The sequence below is a fragment of the Pleurodeles waltl genome, chromosome 2_2, assembly GCF_031143425.1.
Source record: "Pleurodeles waltl isolate 20211129_DDA chromosome 2_2, aPleWal1.hap1.20221129, whole genome shotgun sequence".
Classification (NCBI taxonomy): domain Eukaryota; kingdom Metazoa; phylum Chordata; class Amphibia; order Caudata; family Salamandridae; genus Pleurodeles; species Pleurodeles waltl.
In genome coordinates this window covers 290,953,782-290,974,572 of record NC_090439.1, presented here as the reverse complement: position 1 = coordinate 290,974,572, position 20,791 = coordinate 290,953,782, and positions in this window count along the sequence as shown.

Below are 20,791 nucleotides of genomic sequence, written 5' to 3'. Positions count from 1 at the left end.
CGTATCAGAACCGCCATGTCAAAGCACTGCAGAACAGGGCAAAGACCGCCATGTCAAAGCACCGCTGAACAGGGCAAGGACCGACATGTCAAAGCACAGCTGAACTGTATTGAACTGCCATGTCAAAGCACCGCTGAACTGTATTGAACCGCCATGGCAAAGCACCGCTGGACTGTATTGAACCGCCATGGCAAAGCACCGCTGAACTGTCGTGAACCGCCATGGCAAAGCACCGCTGAACAGGGCAAAGACCGCCATGTCAAAGCACCGCTGAACAGGGTAAAGACCGCCATGTCAAAGCACCGCTGAACAGGGCAAAGACCGCCATGGCAAAGCACCGCTGAACAGGGCAAAGACCGCCATGGCAAAGCACTGCTGAACAGGGCAAAGACCGCCATGTCAAAGCACCGCTCAACAAGGCAAAGACCGCCATGGCAAAGCACAGCTGAACAGGGCAAAGACCGCCATGTCAAAGCACCGCTGAACAGGGCAAAGACCGCCATGTCAAAGCACCGCTGAACAGGGCAAAGACCGCCATGTCAAAGCACCGCTGAACAGGGCAAAGACCGCCATGTCAAAGCACTGCTGAACAGGGCAAAGACCTCCATTGCAAAGCACCGCTGAACTGTATTGAACTGCCATGTCAAAGCACCGCTGAACTGTATTGAACCGCCATGGCAAAGCACCGCTGAACTGTATAGAACCGCCATGGCAAAGCACCGCTGAACTGTATTGAACCGCCATGGCAAAGCACCGCTGAACTGTCCTGAACCGCCAAGGCAAAGCACCGCTGAACAGGGCAAAGACCGCCATGTCAAAGCACAGCTGAACAGGGCATGCACCGTGTAGGAATGAATGGACCGCCACATCAGGCATCCTTATCCCATGTGCAGCTGGGACAGTGACAGGACAGGTACTTTCACGTGGAGACTCATCCAGTCTGGGCACCAGTCCCCCTCCACAACCAGTGGAGACTGTTATCCACTTGAGAGACTGTGGCTTTACACTCCCCAGGATGGCACAGTGGGCAACCCACCCACTGTAGAGACTTGAGAGACTGTGGCTTTGCACTCCCCAGGATGGCACAGTGGGCAAACCACCCACTGTAGAGACTTGTGAGACTGTGGCTTTGCACTCCCCAGGATGGCACAGTGGGCAAACCACCCACTGTAGAGACTTGAGAGACTGTGGCTTTGCACTCCCCAGGATGGCACAGTGGGCAAACCACCCACTGTAGAGACTTGTGAGACTGTGGCTTTGCACTCCCCAGGATACATCAATGGGCATGGAGCCCCGTCGTGGATCTGGCTTCGCATTCATCTGGCTGAGGTGCCCCCCCTTCCCTCTGAGGTGCCTGTTTTATTTCTATCTGATGTCCCGGCAGTGTTCTCTCAGATTTTGGTCAGGTATCTATTGTGGGCCTCGCCCATGCATGTTTGGACTGTTGGTGCACAGTCATTGTTGTGTACATATCTGCACTACTTCTCGGATTGTATGTGTAAATAAGAGTGATTTTGAGATATATATATCTGTATATTTTTTATGACATGTATATTGGCACAATGCAATGTTTGCCCCAATTTCGCATTGTCTTTTCATTCTTCCGTGGGGATTGTGGGTTGTTACTGTTATTTTTGTGACTGCATTGGTGTGTATGTTGTGATATGCGAGGGTGGGGGTGGGGGTGTTTGGTGGGTGTCCCCCTAACTTTTGCCTACCCCCTCTCCCATGTGGTAGGTGCAGTACTCACCGGTATCTTCTGCGCCTACGTAGCTGTTGGTCGTAAAGGAGCAGGAAAACAAGCGCAGGGAGTATTTGGAGTTCGGGCTCCATGGTGTCCTCGTTCCTCGTGGGATGTGTTCAGGTGAGCGTTTTCCCATAGCAAAAGCTGTTTCCGCCGTGTTTTTATCCGCGGTGAATCCGCCCCGGAAAAGGTGGCGGATTGGCGGGTTGTAATAGTGTGGCGGTACATTGTCTCCAGCCTGTCTGTTGGCGGTGACCGCCGCGCTGTTTGTCTGTACCGCCCTGGCGGTCGGAGTGTTAAAGTGGCTGTCTTTGTTGGCGGTTTCCGCCACAGTCATAATTCCCTTTCTTTTCCGCCGGCCTGTTTGCGGTCTTACCGCCGCTTTAACACCGTCTGCCAGGGTTGTAATGACCACCTAAGTCTAAAAAACTCAAGCTATAGGTGTGTTGCTCTGGCTTTAGAAATGTTGCAGTGACACAGGTCTTGGGGCTGCCCTGTATGGAGCAGAGATTTGGGGTCCGAACCATGCAAGGGGCCTGTAGGAAGTGGAAAATAGATTTATGAGATCAGTCATTGCACTTCCTTGGAATGTCCCTCTTGCCCCAATTCATTTAGATCTAGGCTTAAGGAACATAATGCAAGTTGCAGCCTTTTTACCTCTGGCACTGTTGTTTAGGGTTTGGACCAGTAAATCACCAATCCCCCTGAGGCAGTGATTTAATGAAATACGATCTCTTGACACTAGGGTGAGAGTACACTGGTTTAAATGCATTAAAACTTGGTTTTCCAGGCTGTGGATGAGTGAATGATGGGTTAATCTTGAGTGAATAAATAAAAACACTTTGCTGTGTTTAAAAAATAGGTATTTGAACAACATTAATGAAAAGTGATTAAATAACAACACTGCTGGGGTGTTAACAGTGGGATTCCTAAATTTTAAGGACAACATGTTGTTTGACACATTTTTCAATCGGATAGAACCCCCTCAAGCTAAAACTCTTTATCTAACATTATAGTTTACCTGTAAATATTTTTCTAGCAGGTGAAATGATTGTAATATTCAACCAACTTGTCCTTCATATTTGGCTGTGAGAAAACAGGGCTGATTGCAGAGGCCCCCTAACTTTTTGCCCCCATTTTCCACTTTTGGCTGGTGTTTTCCTGACTCTGATGGTGCCCAGGGTACTGCTAACCAGTCCCAGGGCCTGTGCTCTGTGTAAAATCAATATGCAATTTAGGCTAATTATAATTGGCTAAGTCAACCTACCTATAAGTCCCTAGTATATGGCAGGGCATGTAGGTTTAGGGACCACAGCATAGGTAGTGCACCCATAGGTGCACTGCTGAGGTGCCCAGTGTCATTTTAAAGGCAGGCCTGCCTTGCTGGCTGCTTTTAAACTAAAGTTATATGCAAATTCGACTTTGGAATTAAAAGTAGTTCCAAAGTCTTAAACTACCTTATCTTTACATATGTCATCCCTAAGGTGTGCCCTATGTTCCCCTCGGGCTGGGTGCCATGTAACTATAAGCAGGGACCTTATAAAAATAGTTTTATAAGCCCTGGTGAGGTAAAAACAACCAAATTCGTTTTTCCCTCATTGTAGTGAATGGCCTTCATAGGCTAGAATTGGGAGGCTTTGTTTTAATTTTAAAAGTCCCCGTAAGTAATGGATACCAAGAGGTTGGTATCAAATTAATTGTTATAATAAATCCTACAACTTCCAGTTGTTGGATTTAATATAACTTGTTCAGGTAAAGAATTTTAAACTTTACCTGTAAAGTTGCCAATTTCAGCCTTGCATTGTTTTTGCTGCTGTGCTCTGATTGGCCAGCCTCTGGCAGCCTGGCCAGGCTGCCTTGATGAGGTGTGAAGTGGCCTGGGTTCACAAAGGGAGATGTGCCTGTGGGAGGGAATCTACCCTCAGCAGATAGTGAGGCAGGAAGGAGGAGGGCTACCAAACTGGTCTTTGAAGGCAGAGAAGGACATTTGGAGCAACACCCCTCACATCCTGCAACCCCAGACAACTAGGTGCCCCTTGATTAGATTAGGAGAGGGGAGGGGTGTGTTTACGATTTTTAGCCACACCAGTGGGTGGGCTCAGCCAGATGTAACCTCCAAAAACCAGATTCAGCCATGATGGATTTTTGAAGAATATTGCCTCCTGGGATTGATTTTTGCCACACTTCCCAGGAAGTGGTCATCACAGGGGGGAGTACCCTGCACCTGATTGGAGAATCAGGACCCCCCTGTTTTTCACCCAGGAGCAAGGATAAAACTGGCAGACCTGCACCCACACCTCAGTTCCCTACCAGATCCCTACCAGGAAGAACTACAGAAGAAGAAGGACTGCCCTGCTGGACCCCTGGCCTGCACCTGGAACCTGCACTCAGAAGGACTGCACCAGCTGCACACTTGGGCTTCATCACAAGAAGGACTTTGCCTGGCTTCAACTGGTTCAAGGAGGGACTCCCTGTTTGCTACAGGTGAAAAATTGCTATCCAGAGTCCCCTGCACCAACTCCTGAAGAAATCAACCAGCTGATCACTGCCCAGTGGCCAAAAAGGAGTTTGCACCAGATGCATTCTGGGAGTTATAGTCCACACCCCCAAGGATCATCTCAGAGCTTCTGGACCTTTGGGGTGAGCTGTGGGCCCCAAAAGAACCTTAAAGGAACATGGGAGAAGATCCAGAAGTTTGGAGAAATTTTGAAAAAAAGCTCCATAGAGGGACCGACCTGCTGCGGCAACTCTAGCCTGCTTGCCTCAACCGCGACCCGGCCTGATTTGCAGGTTCGTCCTGGTGAAGAAAATCTCCAAAAAAGAGACTTAGGGCCAGATGTAGGAAGTTGGCAAATTGCGACTTGCAATTTGCGAGTCCAAGCTATGGGGTCGCAAAGACCCACCTCATTAATATTAATGAGATGGGTCGCAAATTGCGGCCCAATAGCGACTATGGGCACTCACGGGTATGGAGGCCTGCTGTAGTCAGCAGACCTCCATGTCCGTGACTGCTGTTAAATAAAGCAGTTTTTTTTTTTTCAAAGTGTAGCCCGTTTTCCTTAAAGGAAAACGAGCTGCACTTAGAAAAAAAAACGAAACCTTTTGTTTTGGATTTTTTCAGGGTAGGTAGTGGTCCGTTGGACCACTACCTGCTCTGAAAAAATAATTTGGGGTCCAGTCACAAAGGGGAAGGGGTCCCATGGGGACCCCCTCCCGTTTGCGAGTGGGTTACCATCCACTTCAAGTGGATGGTAACTGCGACTCCATTTGCGACCGCGTATGCGGTCGCAAATGGAGTTGCATACCACTGCGACTCGCAAATAGGAAGGGAATACCCCTTCCTATTTGCAACTCTGAAATGCATTTTGCGAGTCGGTTCCGACTCGCAAAATGCAATTCTGCATAGCAAACACACGTTTGCGACTCGCAAACGGCGATTTTCGCCATTTGCGACTCGCAAACTGTTCGCTACATCTGGCCCTAAGTCCAAACATAGAAAGTTGACCGGGACCTCCCAGCCAGCGTATCCGAGGAGGGCTCCAGGGACGTCGGATCAAGATCCAGGTTTGCCCCGGTCGAAGGATTTTCACCTCAAAAAAATGACTAAGTCCGAAGGTAAAAATCTCCACCAAGGGCTCCTGCGACGCGTATCCGGAGAAGGATTCTAGAAGGTCGGATTGGACTGGCAGGTTCATCCCGCTGAAGAAAATCTTCAGAAAAGAAACTAAGGGCCAGATGTAGCAAACTTTTGCGAGTCGCAAATGGCCCGAATTGCTATTTGCGACTCCTCAAAATCGGAAATGGGATGTAAAAATCCCATTTCCAACTTGCAAAAAGCGATGCGAGCCGTTACCGACTCGCAAAATTTGCGACCCCATTTTGCGACCCGCTAATTGGAAGTCACAATTTGCGAGTCGCAAACCAAATGCAATAGCCACTCGCAAATTGCGACTAGTCGCAAAAAGCCCAGTTTGCATGTCCAATTTACCACTAACTCAGAGCAGGTGGTAACCATTACCAAAGTATAAAAGGAGACCCAGAAGGCATCTGGATTACTCAAGATGGCGGAGATATACCTGATAGGAGTGAGGAGGAGAGCCCACGCAGCCCAGCAGAGGAGGAGGAGGAGCCAGAGACAGGAGAAGATTTACAGAACAAGGCAGACACTCTTCCAGCAAACTGAGGAGGAAATATACAATAAATATAGACTTAGCAGTGCAGCTATACTAGATTTAATAGATTTACTCAAACCACAGCTAGAACGCCAGACTCTGCGCGGCTGCGCCATCCCAACGCATGTGCAAGTGCTATGCTCACTGCACCTCTTGGCCTCGGGGAGCTATCAGGGGGTCATAGCTGTGGCAGGTGGGGTATCCCAAAGTGCACTATCAAGGTTCCTCAGGGCTTTCCTAGATGCCTTTCTCACACACATGTCCCAATACATATACCTACCCAGGAATGAGGCAGAAATCAACAGCACAAAGTTGGACTTTTACCGGATTGCCAACTTTCCCCATGTCATAGGGTGTGTAGATGGGACACATATTCAAATATGCCCCCCTGCAAACCTGGAATATCTGTTCCGCAATAGAAAGTGTACCCACTCACTCAATATTCAGGTTGTTTGTGACGCCCATTATGTCATCACTGACATTGTAGCTAAATTTCCAGGCAGTACTCATGACTCCTACATTTTTAGGCACAGTGAGATATACCAACGCCTGGAACGTGGGGAGTTTGGAGACGGATACCTCCTAGGTAGAGCTGCATACACCTTGTAGACATGCACACAGATCAATGTGCACACCAGCCAGGACTTTCTAACAGTGTACTTTTTGTGCCCAACAGGTGACAGTGCATATGCTCTACGGCCATGGATACTGACTCCGTACTTAACACCCAGCAATGAATGTGAGAGGCGATACAAAAGTGCACATAAGAGGACCAGGAACCTGATTGAAAGAACCTTTGGATTGCTGAAAGCACGGTTCAGATGCCTTCACCGAAGTGGAGGTGCCCTCCAGTATACCCCCATAACGGCATTCAAAATAGTTGTCGCATGTGCTATCCTGCACAACATTGCCACCCGACGTGGGCTAACTCTCACCCCTGCAGACCCAGATTCGGAGGATAAAGAGCAAGAGCAACCACATCACCATCATGAGGCTAGGAGCATCGCAAATCAAGGCAGACTGAGAGGGGAACACATTGCAACCGAATACTTTGGAAGGTACGTGCCAACTTCTACCATACTCACCAATTGAAAAAACACTCCATTTGTTAAGTGGAACAAAAAAATTATTTAATATGTGCAAAAACCAAACTATATACAATGAAAAACTGTTCAGGGACTTTAAAAAGTCCACCAGGCATGGGACACATTGCCATCATGTGCCCCAACATCAGGGACAGTGGTTATTTCACAGCCTACGGCGGCCTCTGCCAGCCTGGCTGGTACCAGGTTGCTCAGCAGTGCTCTGCCTCGTACTCCCACTCCTTAGCACCCTGGTGTCACCAGCAGAGACAATGCTGACAGTGGAGCCCTCCTCACTGTCTTGTGGGGTGTCCCCTGTACCCCTGGACACCTGCCGTGCCTCCATGAGGTCTATCACATGGGTGATCCGGCCCAGGCCCCTTGCCACATCACCCGCAAAGTGGCCCATTTCAACCTGGAGGCCGACTGTTCTCCTTGACAGCCCAGTAGTGTTCACTGCCAGTCTGCAAATAGAGGAGGCCATCCTGTCCAGCCTTTGGAGCAGCTGGCGGTCACTCTGTGTAAGCAGTCCAGCCACCAGTTCACGCATTGACAGGGCTAGGTCACCAGTGTTGTTGCCAATTACCTCCAGTTGTGCATGAACCTGCTGCATGCTGTTTGCATGGTTCCTTTCGAAGCGCTGCAGAACCCCACTAATCCACCCTAACATTTGATTCTGCAGGCGCTGACCCCGTAGCAGTTGTGCCTCCGTCGGTGTGGTGGATGGAAGCCCTGACTCTGCCTGCAGCCCTGCTCTCCTCATCCTGCATCGCCTGCGCAGCGGTGGAGGCCCTGTGATGTGTGATGTGGCACTCCTGGTTGTTGCTGGTGCAGGCTCCGAGACCACTGTTGCAGCGGGTGTTGCCATAGAGGGGATGGTGTTGGTGGTGCATGTGGGAGTGGTGGCTGCTCCTGTTGTCTCCTCATGGGGCTGGCTGACCTGTGGCACCTGGCTGCTGTGGTTGGTGGTGGTGTCTTGTGGAGACATGTGGGACATGGGGAAAACACTGTCAGTGTCTACTATCTGTTGCACACTTCCTAATAAACATTTGCCTATTAACTGCCTACTTGACTACATAATGCCCATAATGCATCATGCTGGTATCTGCTACTCTGAAATGGAGCTATCTTTGTTGTGCATGCCCCTGTGTACATGGTGGGTGGGGGTATGGCATTGATGGGGGTACAGGCATATCACATGGTACTCACCGGTTGATGTTCTGGGCTCAGAGGTGTCCAGTTCTCCAAATCCAGTTACTGACTCCGGCTCCAGGGTCTCCTCCACCCTTTCCTCCAGGGGTGTGGGTGGTGGTATGGAAGATGGTCCCCCTCCTGTGCCTCTCATCTCCCGGAGCCTTTCTGCCACCCTCTCCTTGGTCCGGGAGTGGAGGTCGTACCACCTCTTCTTTATTTCATCCACATTCCTGTGGCTGACTCCCAGGGAGTTTACCTTCTCCTGAATTTCCTGCTAAATTCTTTTTTTGGCAGAGTCTGGCCCATTGAGGGCTGCCTTCCCAAAAAGCTCATCATGGTGCTGACAGCACTCCTCTGTGAGCACCTCCAGCTCCTTCTCTGCAAACTTCAGCTTTCTCTTTCTGGGAGTGTCAGCCATGGTTGCTGTTGCTCTGTTAGCTGTGCTGCAGGTAAAAAGGGTGTGGTCCTCCCTCCTCCCAGGTGTATTTGTAAACTTCCTGGCTGTGATGTCATCATCATGTGCCAGGAAGTGTTTTCCAGAGTGTTCTGGAGTGTTTTCCAGAGTGTTCTGCAGCACCTGCATTCAATTTTCAGCACAGTCACAATTTGCGACACCCACTCGCAATTTGCGAGTCCGTTTTTTGCGCATTCGCAAAAAGCGACCTCGCAAACAGCGGACTCGCTATCTGCTGTGCGACTCCGGGTGCAAGTCACAATTTGTCCCCGCAAATTCTACCTGCATTCCAGTTAGCGACACACAAATTGCGAGTCACACATGCTCGCAAATTGCGAGTCGCTAATTTTTTTGTACCTACATCTGGCCCTAAGTCCGAAGGTAAACTTTTGACCGAGGCCTCCCGCGAGCAGTAGCAGAGCAGGGCTCCATCGCAGTCGGCCTTAAACTTTTACTTTGCTCCGGTCGAGGTGCAACCAGATGACCCGATTGGTGCTTTTTGTTTCTAGGTGCTAAAAAAACAATAATTCTTTAAAAATGTATATCTCCGGTTCCCCTTATCCGATTTTATTCGTTTTTGTTTCATTTTAAAGATAAAAATATAATCTATTTTATACATTGGTTTTGGATTTTTAAACTGTTTCCTGTGTTTTCTTTAATTACTGTTTTGTGATATTTGAAAGCTTTACACTCTGTCTCCTAAGTTAAGCCTTGTCGCTCGTTTCCAAGCTACCAAGGGTTGAGCTGGGTTTAATTTACTGAGACCTAACTGGACCTAAGTGGAGGTTAGTGGCCTAATGCTAAGTGTAGGTACCTACCTGCCCTTACCAATAACCCATTTTCCAACATTGGCTAATATAGAAACAAAGGCACACTTTTCCTTTTTTCTGCCTTGTTTATAGTGCAGCCAGGAAGATGTGGATAGATTCGATCTGTCACAATCTATGAGGCCTCCGAAGGATACAATTAGTTTCTTAAAAAGTGATAGTACTGAATGGTTAGTCTTTTCACTTTCTAGATACCTATTGTATGTGTGGTGACTGAGATGCAAAACAATGGACTATGATATAAGACTGTGATACATATTCTTTTATGTGTAATTTGTAATGGTATTACTTATTTTACTGAACATGAGGATCAAATAGCTTGATGAAAAGCTTTTAATGAATTGAGGGTGGTTTAAAATATTTAGCACTTGCACTTTTTGGTATGCTTCACCATGTATGAAAATAGACTAAGATCTCCTGCAAATATGATCTATGGCATCCACTTTTAAAATCATACTGCTACTTATAGATACAGCACAATTGCTGTTTGTTGGTTAGTTGGGTTGGTTAGTATTTTAATGCACATGCACTTTTTGGCATGCCCCAACTGTATGACAATAGATAATGATCTACTATGATTCATGGCTCTTGTTCCTAAAACCATGTTGCTATTTTCTTACAGATATGACATTGTTGATATTTTCATGCACAAGCATCTTTAGTAATTGTTTTATGTTGTGTTATCAGTCCTTTGCATGATGCACAAATGTGTATTGTATATTTAAATCAAGAAGCAATTTAATTTGGATATTTGTGGTGATCTGTGTGTTGGACTGCAGATTTTATTACTATACTGTTTTAATGTGCAGGTTTACGCTTTTATGGTTTACCCAAATAAAGAATATAATAATAATAAATAATACTCACCGGTGTGGTGAAAGGGTGTTTACCTCTTTCTTCATGGGTTCATCCACTCCATAGGTTCCTGTGTGAGCCGACAAGTGGGCAAGGAAGTCCAGAGGAAGTACGGGGCTTGGCAGGGATGTGGAGGGATGCAGTGTCTGAACTGAGGAGGGGTTGGCAAGCGTCGGCTTGCTTCTCCTTCTGAGGCTCTGTAGGCAGTGTCGAACAGGACAGCTGCCTACTATCACCCACATCCAGGAGCCAAGAACTTTGGAGACATCTCAAAATGAAGGGAGAAGCATTGAGCCCATACTGCCTCATGCAGTCTGCCTAACAGAAGAATTGTGCTCAGAGGATAAGCCCATCGAAGAAGCATTTGCCACTTTCTATTAGGACATGTACAGGAAATATTTGGTGGCTCCTGAAAATTCAGTAGTAGGTTGGTTAAGGGAAGACCTTCTCCCAAGACTAGAAACAAGTTTAACAGATCTCCTGAAATGAGAGAGAATTCTGGAGAGGTCAAGGAAGGTTTGAGGGAAGGTCAAAGGGCTCCCTAGTGAGTTCTACATTGACTAGAGAATGTGATACTTTCCGTTCCCACCAAATTGGCGGGGAGCATTTTTATGGGAGGGATTGCCCCTCCCCTTTCCACAGTCATGGAATGAAGCTATAATAAGTATCATTCTAAAACTAAATAAAGATCCTAAGCTTTGTGAGTCTTAAAGACCAATCTCTCTGGCGAACTATGATTATAAGCTCTTTGCGAGAATCATGGCAGAAAGATTAGATAAAGTGATTGGCAGTTTAATACACAAAGGGGATCATTACAACCCTGGTGGACGGTGTTAAAGCGGCGGGCAGACCGTCAACAGGCTGGCGGTCTTTTTGTTAGTATCATGACCATGGCGGTACCGCCATGGTCATCTGCCACTTCCCCGTTCCGCCCGCCAGGGCGGAGACGACCGCTGGGCTGGAGACCTGGGTCTCCAGCCCGGCGGCCGTGACAATACCGCCTCCGGTATTGTGACCCGGCTTACCGCAGTGGATTTCCAGCGGTAGGAACCGCCATGAAATCAATGGCGGTAAGCACTATCAGTGCCAGGGAATTCCTTCCCTGGCACTGATAGGGGTATCCCCTAACCCCCACCCCCACCCCGACTCCCTCCCCTACACCACCCACCACCCCTGCCACCCCCAAAGGTGGCAGGGCCCCCCTCCCCACCCCAACCCCCAACATAACATTACTGACACACACCTGACACGCACGCAGGCACCACCAACACACATACACACACACACACCGACATACATGCCAACATCTACACACACACTCAGACACGTACACCCACATTCACACATTCACGCACACATCCATACAGACATACATACAGACAGACATGTGCACATTTCCGAAACACGCATCACCCCCGCAAGCATACACGCACACACACACACCCCTACATACACAGACGCACACCCCCATGCACCCACACAACACACAACACCCCTTACCCCCCTCCCCTAACGGACGATCGACTTACCTGTTCCGTCGATCCTCCGTGAGGGGACGGGAGCCATGGGGGCAGCTCCGCCATCACCACACTGCTAACAGAACACCGCCACGCAGAATCACAGGACGTAATTAGCTCGGCGGTGTTCTGTTGGCGTGGCGGTGGAGGTGGAGCAACCTCCACTTCCCCGCCGCCCGCAAGTATGGCTGTTGGCGGCTCTCCGTCAGAAAAAACGACGGAGGGCAGCCAACGGTCATAATATGCCATGTGGCAAACCGCCACTACTGGCGGTCTTCCGCACGGCGGTCCATCGGCGGTCTTCTTAAAAGACCGTCGAGGTTGTAATGACCACCAAAGATCAGAAGGGGTTCATTAGAGGACAGCACCTGTATGAATTAGTGTATGGATGGATTAGATCTATTCATATGGCAACTGTTTGGAAACTCCCACAGGCTATTTTGACCTTTGATGCGGACAAGGCTTTTAACAGGGTGAGCTAGAAGTATTTGCACACAGTAGATGGGAAGAATGCCTTGGAGAGAGATTCAGCAGGGCAGTGGAATTGATTTATAGAGAACCCATGGCAGGGTTTCTGTAAACTGTAGATTGACAAGAGAGATCAAAATACAGAGGGGCACAAGACAGGGCTGCTTGCTGTCCTCAGTTCTATTTAACCTGTACAGAGAGCCCCAGAAAAGCTGTTGGCATTGGGCAACCAGGTGAAGATGAATTGGCAAGGAGGTTGAGGGACAATTCAGGCATAGTCAATTTCCAATATAATGATTGGGAGAAGAAGGTGGCCCTGTATGCAGATGACTTAATGGTATTTATGTTGGACCTGACAATTTCTTTCCACATTATAGAGGGAATTATAAAGAAATTTGGTGAGATCTCAGGGTACTTGGGTCATGACACTAAAACTGAAATGATGGTATGAAACATGCTGTGGGAGGGCCTTCTAGTGAAGAAAGAGATCAGATATTTAGGCTTACAGGCGACACATGACTTGGAGGAGTTAGCACAGGTAAATTTTAATAAAGTTATTACTGAGACGAGAAAGCTCCTGAGAATCTAGATGAACCTTCTCCTTACCATATGTGGTAGAGCTATTATTTTCAAGATGTCAATTCTACCCAAGTTCCCTTTCGTATTTAACTCTGTCCTACTATGTTTTAAGAAAGACTGTTTCAATAAACTACAAAGTGAATTGAGCAGTTTTATATGGTCCTCAAGGGGTGTCATGATTGCGTGGAAAATGCTGTGAAGGAAAAGTGAGAAAGGAGGTTTAGAAGGGCCTTTCTTCCAATTATACTGCGGGGCCTTTCAATGGAAAAACCATTAGATGTCGCTTTCCTGTCCAGACCACTCATAAATAGGTCATATGTTTAGTGCCATGTCAGAGACCTCTTAACAAAGGGGAGACACATATTCTGTCAAAGTTCGTAGATGTTAAGTACTTTAAGAAAGTGAAGCTGAAAGTGATGTCAGGCTCCGGACACAAATCTGGTTTACATTTAGGATACCCTATTACAGTGAATTTGTAGGATCAGCTTGCAATATCTTTGAAGGCTGCTGGAATAGAAAAGTTGGCACAACTCTTCCAGGATGGGGTCCTGATGTTATGGGAGGGTACTTTGAGGGATACAGGGTAGAGGTTTTCTAAGCTTAAATGCTATCAGATAAGAAGCAGGGCACAAAGTCTTATGGAGGGATGTGGAACAAAAAACCTTTGGAATGACAACTGCACAAGGGTGCCCCTAAGACAAAAGTGGTGGTGAGTTGGTATTGGGCCTTCTTAGCGGTGCTGGAGACTTTAGACTGCCAGAGGAGCTTTGGAAGACGGGCCTGCTGAGAATGGAGAATATAAACCATAAATGGCAAGTATCTATGCGTATTTTGTATAAAACTGTAAAATCTACCCCCTTAAGGAAGAACTATCATTTTATCTGAAACAGAGGACTGGACCCCCAAAAAAGCTATTGGTATTGGGCAACCAGGTGAAGAAGAATTGTCAGAAATGTGGGTCACAGGAAGCAGATGATGTTCACATGTTCTGCCAATATCCCTAGATTCGGCTCTTCAGGCAAAGGTAAGGTCCTGTCTGAGTTCCTGGATACATAAGTCAAGGTAAGTCCATCACTAGTATTATTTGGTGTCCTGGAGGAGAAAGGGGAGACTGATGCCACAATATGTGTAATGAAAGAACATCAATCATTGATAATGTATTTGGTGTTGTTAGCAAGACGGGTGCTCTATAAGAAGTAGGTTTCTTCAGCACTCCCTCAGAGCTTTAAGGCAAGGGCACACGAGATCAGGAGAGTCTGGAACATGAATTGCAGATGTAGGTTTTCCAAAAAAACAGGGATGTGGAGCTGGCTAGATATGGAAGACAACAGGGTATGTCTAATAATTATGCCAGAAGATCAACTTACTGGGGTCACTAAACCCAAAGCTACGTGTTGGTAAATCCTTCCATCCCCGGTTAGGAGAGGGAAGCTCTGCTGGATGGGCTGTCTCAGACAGAAGAGGTACCAACATCTGGTGATTGATGAGGACAAAAAAATAAAAATAATGCTATAAGTAACAGAACATAAACACCAGCGTGAGTAACCATTCACCTCACTAAGGGGGTGATTCTGAGACTGGCGGGCGGCGGAGGCCGCCCGCCAGTCTTCCCCGACAAAATACCGCTCCGCGGTCGCAAGACCGCTGAGGGTATTTTGAGATTTGCCCTGGGCTGGCGGGCGGCCGCCAAAAGGCCGCCCGCCAGCCCAGGGCAAATCTACCTTCCCACGAGGACGCCGGCTCCGAATAGAGCCGGCGTAGTGGGAAGGTGCGACGGGTGCTATTGCACCCGTCGCGTATTTCAGTGTCTGCTTTGCAGACACTGAAATACTTTGTGGGGCCCTCTTACGGGGGCCCCGCGGCACCCCCTACCGCCATCCTGTTCCTGGCGGGAGACCCGCCAGGAACAGGATGGCGGTAGGGGGTGTCAGAATCCCCATGGCGGCGGAGCGCGCTCCGCCGCCATGGAGGATTCTCCCGAGCAGCGGAAAGTCGGCGGGAGACCGCCGACTTTCCGTTTCTGACCGCGGCTGAACCGCCGCGGTCAGAATGCTCGACGGAGCACCGCCAGCCTGTTGGCGGTGCTCCCGTGGTCGGTGACCCTGGCGGTCACCGACCGCCAGGGTCAGAATGACCCCCTAAATGTGCTCTTACGGTAAGATGTTTTCCCCCAAAATTGCTTTTAAATATGTGAGCGGGTGTCATAGTGATATTAGCGGTGATTTTGCATCAAAGAGTGATGCAAACTTACCAACATTACTCCAACTACTCTAGTGTTATTGAAATTCTATCCTGGCTTACTATTTTCCTTGAGTACTGTCATCATTTGTTTTTTGTCTCCACCCATTTAGATATGTATTGTCTTAGGTGGCTGTTCTCAGAACACCAGCATCAGTCACTATGGTGTTCCTCTGCTTTAGCTCACCACAAAGAGATATTAAGCCCATCCCATCACCAATTTTAGATCAGACTTTGTTTTTATAGATAGATAGGATGCCTTCATTAAAGATCTGTTTTTTTACATAGGTTAGCAACACACCAAGGATTATAAAGAGAGATCCTTTGCTGTTTCAATCTTTTTGTCTCATAAGAACAAAAGCAGTACTCTATTTTTATTAAAGTCCTGTTTTTGTTTCTGAAAGAAAACATGATCGGTCCTAAACACCTTCATTGTAGTCTTGTGTGTTTGTCTATGTCATAGGATTAGTCACAACATTTAAAAAAAGTCTCCCTTGCAATCTGATATTTGATTCACATTGAAATGAATGCAGGGCTATGTTCAAAGCTCCCTTGCTATCTGTCCTTCACTTTAAATGAGTTGATAGCAATGGGAGTCTTCAGTATAATCTTGTTTTTTTCTGATGAAACAAAGATCACAAGGCAAATTAAACGACTGGCTATACTGATACTTGTTTTAATAGAGGCTCTCTCTTTCGCAACACAAAAGGATGGGGTATGTATTATGCAAGCAATTGGTATGATCTCTTGCTGTCAAAATGGGGGAGCACAAAGGCACTGACACTATGACACTAATACTGGGACACTGACTATACGATACTGAGGCCCTCATTAAGAGTCTGGGGGTCATAGGACCGCCAGACTTGCAGTCGCATTGTGACTGCTGCCAAAGCGGCTGTCCAACCGATTTGGCAGCGGCCAGACCGCCACATTATAAACATGGCGAAAGCACCATGGTCAGCCCGCAGGTACTGCCAGTTTCCCTCCACAGGAGGGGCTAGCGTGCCGGCGGTCCTAATCCGTCAGGGCAACCCCGCATACCCCGCTGTCCTGGGGATTACTAGTCCCCTCTTCGCCAGCTTTTGCATGGCAGTTGCACCCCCATCTAAAAGCTGGTGGAGACAGGGTGCAGAGGGCCCAATGGGGGCCCCTGCACTGCCCATGCACTTAGCATGGGCAGTGCAGGGGCGTCCATGGACAGCAATGTCACGCTTTTCCCTGTCTGCTTAGCAGATAGTGAAAAGTGCAACGGTTGCTATTGCACCCTATGCACCGCAACATTGTTGCAGGCTCGAATATGAGCTAGTGTCAATGTTGTGGGTTACTTCCCACTGGGCCAGCAGGAAGAAACTCTGTTTCCACCCGCTGACCCAGTGGGAAACTCATAATAGGGGCCGCAGGAAGGTCACTATCCTGACAGTGACCTGACCGCTGGAATTTGGCGACCAGCCTTTTCTGCCTGCCAAACTCATAATGAGGGGCTGAATATAAGGCTTTGCTGATTAGGAAACTAGGGCCTGTAGTGAATCATAGTTTGTTTTAATGGGATACAGGAGTTAGCATAGCTTTTGGCTTGCAGACTCGTGCCCCCATCACCTAGTGACTTTTACCCTACTTAGTTTGCTCTGTTTTAGCACATTTATTTAAATAAATCTTTTAAGGTGGCTGCCTTCTTTTTAGTTAGGCCCATGTTTCAGTTTGCGTTATCAGTGCCTCTGCGCTAAGGCGTCAATATCAAGCGACAAAGATGAACAAACTGTAGGTGTTCACTTGAGGCACTTTCCCTCTTCACGCTTTCGAGGGAATTGTTTATATAAATTGCTTTCCCAAGCATGCCTCGTTTTCTATTGTTTGGGAACAGAACTATGTCAAGGGTCCAAGGAGATCTGTATAAATACTCCTCACTTAAACAGATAGTCAGAGAGATTCCGACCAGATACCATTGCTGCTATCGATGCTACACGTCGCCTTGACGCTGACTCAGTCTTCGTGTCCCTACGGAGTCTGAGATAGAGACCTCATTCCAAGGTAACGAGGGTTGGGGGCTTTTCTCATGGACATGGCATTGGCAGATTAGGTTTAACATACCTAGGCCCATATTTATACATTTTTAGTGCCTCATTTGCACTGCTTTTTTGATGCAAAAACGGCGCAAACTTACAAAATATGATTGTATTTTGCAAGTTTGCCCCGTTTTTGCGTCAAAAAATTATGCAAATGCAGCGCTAAAAAAGTATAATTATGGGCCCTAGTTCTCTTTTAGGTTAGAAATTAGGCCTATCATGCTAGGGTATTAGGACATATATCACACTTCATGTATTTTCATGTCATTGCAAGATGGTGGGGGCCTTTGTATTAATGACTCTTGTCTTTACCATTCTGTTTCTTGCATTATTCATTATCCTAATCATTGCAGCCCATGCAACTTATCTCAGGTCGTAGGATCGCAAGACTCGCGGTGGTTGTCGGACTGCTGCCAATGTGACAGTCTGGCCTCCACATGATGACTGTGGAGAACACACCACAGTAGGACTGCCGCCACTGTCACTTTTTCACCAGCCGATAAAGCCGACAGTGAAAATAGCAATTGGGCCGTCCATGGGAGACCCTGTGCTTCCTCGTTGTGATTTTCACTGACTACTTAGCAGACAGTAAAAAGTGCGACGGTTTCTGCTCCACCCGACGCACTGCAACATTGGAGCCAGCTCGATTACAAGTAGGCGTCAATGTTGTGGGTTGTTTCCTGCTGGGCCAGTGGATGGAACATCTGGTGGTCATTACAACCCTGGCTGACGGTGTTAAAGGTGCGGTAATACCACAAACAGGCCGGCGGACAAAAAAAGGGAATTATGACCCTGGCGGAAACCGCCAACAAAGACAGCCACTTTAACACACCGCCCGCCACGGCTGTTCAGACAAGCAGCGCGGCGGTCACTGCCAACAGACAGGCGGAAGACAATGTACCGCCCATAGTATCACAACCCGCCAATCCACCACCTTTTCCGGGGCGGATTCACCGTGGATAAAAACACGGCGGAAACAGTTTCTGCAATGGGAAAATGCTCACCTGAACACATCCCACGAGGAAGGAGGACTCCATGGAGCCGGAACTACAAATCCTACCGGCCCTTGTATTACTACTAATCTACGAAGAGCAACGCCGGCGCCGGCGAAGACAGCGGTGACTACTGCACCTACGACATAGGGGAGGCAAAAGTTGGGGGGACACACACGCAACACCCCCACCCTCACCTCCACCCTCGCATAGTACAACACACACACCAATGCATTCACAAAAATCTCAGGAACAACCCACAACCCCCCCGGAAGAATGCAAAGACAAAATTAAATCAGTTCAAACATTATAATGTATCAATATACATGTCTCAAAAATATACAGATATATCATTAAATCAGTCAAAAGTATATACATTACGAGAAGTAGTGCAGATATGCACATATCAATGTCCGTGCACCACTAGTCCAAAAATGCATGGGCGAGGCCCACAAAAGATACCTGTCCACAAACGGAGAGAACACTGCCGGGGCATCTGATAGAAATACTACAGGCACCTCAGGGGGAAGGGAAGGGGGGGCACCTCAGCCGGATGACTGCAGAGCCAGATCCACGACGGGGCTCCATGCCCATTGATGTATCTTGGGGAGTACAAAGCCACAGTCTCTCAAGTCACTACAGTGGGTGGCTTGCCCACTGGACCATCCTGGGGAGTGCAAAGCCACAGTCTCTCAAGTCTCTACAGTGGGTGGCTTGCCCACTGGACCATCCTGGGGAGTGCAAAGCCACAGTCTCTCAAGTCTCTACAGTGGGTGGCTTGCCCACTGGACCATCCTGGGGAATGCAAAGCCACAGTCTCTCAAGTAGATAACAGCCTCCACTGGTTCTGTAGGGGAACTGGTGCCCAGACTGGATTAGACTCCCTGTGACAGTTCCTGTCCCGTCACTGTCCCAGCTGCACATGGGATAACGATGCGTGATGTGGCGGCCTTTTCATTCTTCCCTGGTGCTTTGCCATGGCGGTGTCTGGACTGTTCAGCGGTGCTTTGCCATGGCGGTCCCTGGACTGTTCAGCGGTGCTTTGCCATGGCGGTTCTGGACTGTTCAGCGGTGCTTTGCCATGGCGGTTCTGGACTGTTCAGCAGTGCTTTGCCATGGCGGTGCTTGCCCTGTTCAGCGCTGCTTTGCCATGGCGGTGCTTGCCCTGTTCAGCGGTGCTTTGCCATGGCGGTTCTGGACTGTTCAGTGGTGCTTTGCCTTGGCGGTTCTGGACTGTTCAGCAGTGCTTTGCCATGGCGGTGCTTGCCCTGTTCAGCAGTGCTTTGCCATGGCGGTGCTTGTCCTGTTCTGCGGTGCTTTGCCATGGCGGTTCTGGACTGTTCAGCGGTGCTTTGCCATTGCGGTGTCTGGACTGTTCAGCGGTGCTTTGCCATGGCGGTCCCTGGACTGTTCAGCGGTGCTTTGCCATGGCGGTTCTGGACTGTTCAGCGGTGCTTTACCATGGCGGTCTTTGGACTGGGCGTTGGTGTGTGGCATGACGTTCTCTGGACTGGGCATTGGTGTGTGGCATGACATTCTCTGGACTGGGCATTGGTGTGTGGCATGATGTTCTCTGGACTGGGCATTGGTGTGTGGCATGACGTTCGCTCATTGCCCAGCGGGGCTGTGGCAGCCGGGGCCCTCCTGGGCACTGACTCCGGCGGTGGTCTCCTGACCAGTGATGATACTTGGGCCCTCCTGGGCTATGACTCCGGTGGTGGTCTCCTGACCAGTGACGATACTTGGGCCCTCCTGGGCTATGACTCCGGCGGTCATCTCCTGACCAGTGACGATACTTGGGCCCTCCTGGGCACTGACTCCGGCGGTGGTCTCCTGACCAGTGACGATACTTGGGCCCGCCTGGGCTATGACTCCGGCGGTGGTCTCCTGACCAGTGACGATACTTGGGCCCTCCTGGGCACTGACTCCGGCGGTGGTCTCCTGACCAGTGACGATACTTGGGCCCTCCTGGACAATGACTCTGGCGGTGGTCTCCAAGCCAGTAACGACGTTGCTGGCGGTGGCGTCCCGACCACTGGCCCTTCCCCACCTTTGGAGGAGTCACAGCTGCCTCTGCAATCCCCCTGGAAACCCTGTGAGTTGTTTTGCCTCCAGAAGTCTTCACAGGGTCCAGTCGGCCACTTTCCAATTTCAGAGCCTTTACAGGGGGTGGGCTGCCAGTGTCTTGGCTCCGGGTCACACTGCCTGCCCTGGTGGCCGGTGCACTCCACACACCTTGAACAGGCACCACTGGTACTGGAGGCTTTTTGGCTGAGGCGCTACGACGGGACTGATGAATTGGAGAGGGGGTGGGGCAAAAAGGTCAATTTTGCAGAGGGACAGTTTCTGACGAACACTGGGATGGGTATTTGGAGAGGGTCTGGGAGTGGAGGAAGAGGATGTGGTTGTAGGAGGTGTCACTTTAGGAGTTTTGGGTGCAGGTGCAGGTACTGGAGGCTGTTGTGAGGTGGATGGATGTTGGGTGTGTGGTTGCCGGCGTTTGTGTACTTTGGGTGGGGGCGTCACAGACACACTGGGAGGGGACGTGTAAATGTGAGTGGAGGTGGTGAGTGCAGGTGAGCGGGTTGTGGTGCTGGGTGTCCTGG